The sequence below is a fragment of the Pygoscelis adeliae genome, unplaced genomic scaffold, assembly GCF_000699105.1.
Source record: "Pygoscelis adeliae isolate BGI_AS28 unplaced genomic scaffold, ASM69910v1 Scaffold227, whole genome shotgun sequence".
In the NCBI taxonomy this organism is placed as follows: domain Eukaryota; kingdom Metazoa; phylum Chordata; class Aves; order Sphenisciformes; family Spheniscidae; genus Pygoscelis; species Pygoscelis adeliae.
The window spans coordinates 4792998-4793521 of NW_008825100.1; positions in this window are offsets into that span (position 1 = coordinate 4792998).

Genomic DNA, 524 nt, shown 5'->3' on the forward strand with positions numbered 1-524 from the left:
AGCATGAAATGTAGTGAGGGAAAAAAAAAAATCAGTCTTTCTCATCTTCATAACTGGAAGAGAATACATAAAAATAAAATGCATAAAAGCAGTATTTTACTGCTTAAGACTTGCAAGTTATTTAAAATACCAAATGCTTCCAAATTCAGGATAAATGAATTCTTCAGCTCTCAGTTATCTGGTATATGTAAAGCAGTATTTCTCAAAGTGGCTTGGCTGACAATCTGTAGGTGGTTTATTAAACAATACCTGCATCTTATTTCATACTTAGCAAAAATAAAAAATGCCCCCAAAACACTCAAAGCCCCTGCTAGAGCCCCATGTCTTTCTACTAAAAAAACCCCTTGAAATCCACTTTAAACAAGAGATGGTAGTGGTAGTTTTCAGTCTGAACCTAAAAGGAAAACAAAAGTCTTAACATTAGACATTGGCACAAAATTGTCATAATATTGCTCTTATTTACAATGAAAACTACTGTTTTTTTTTAAACTGGATTTGTATCATGGAAGTGTTACAAACATACT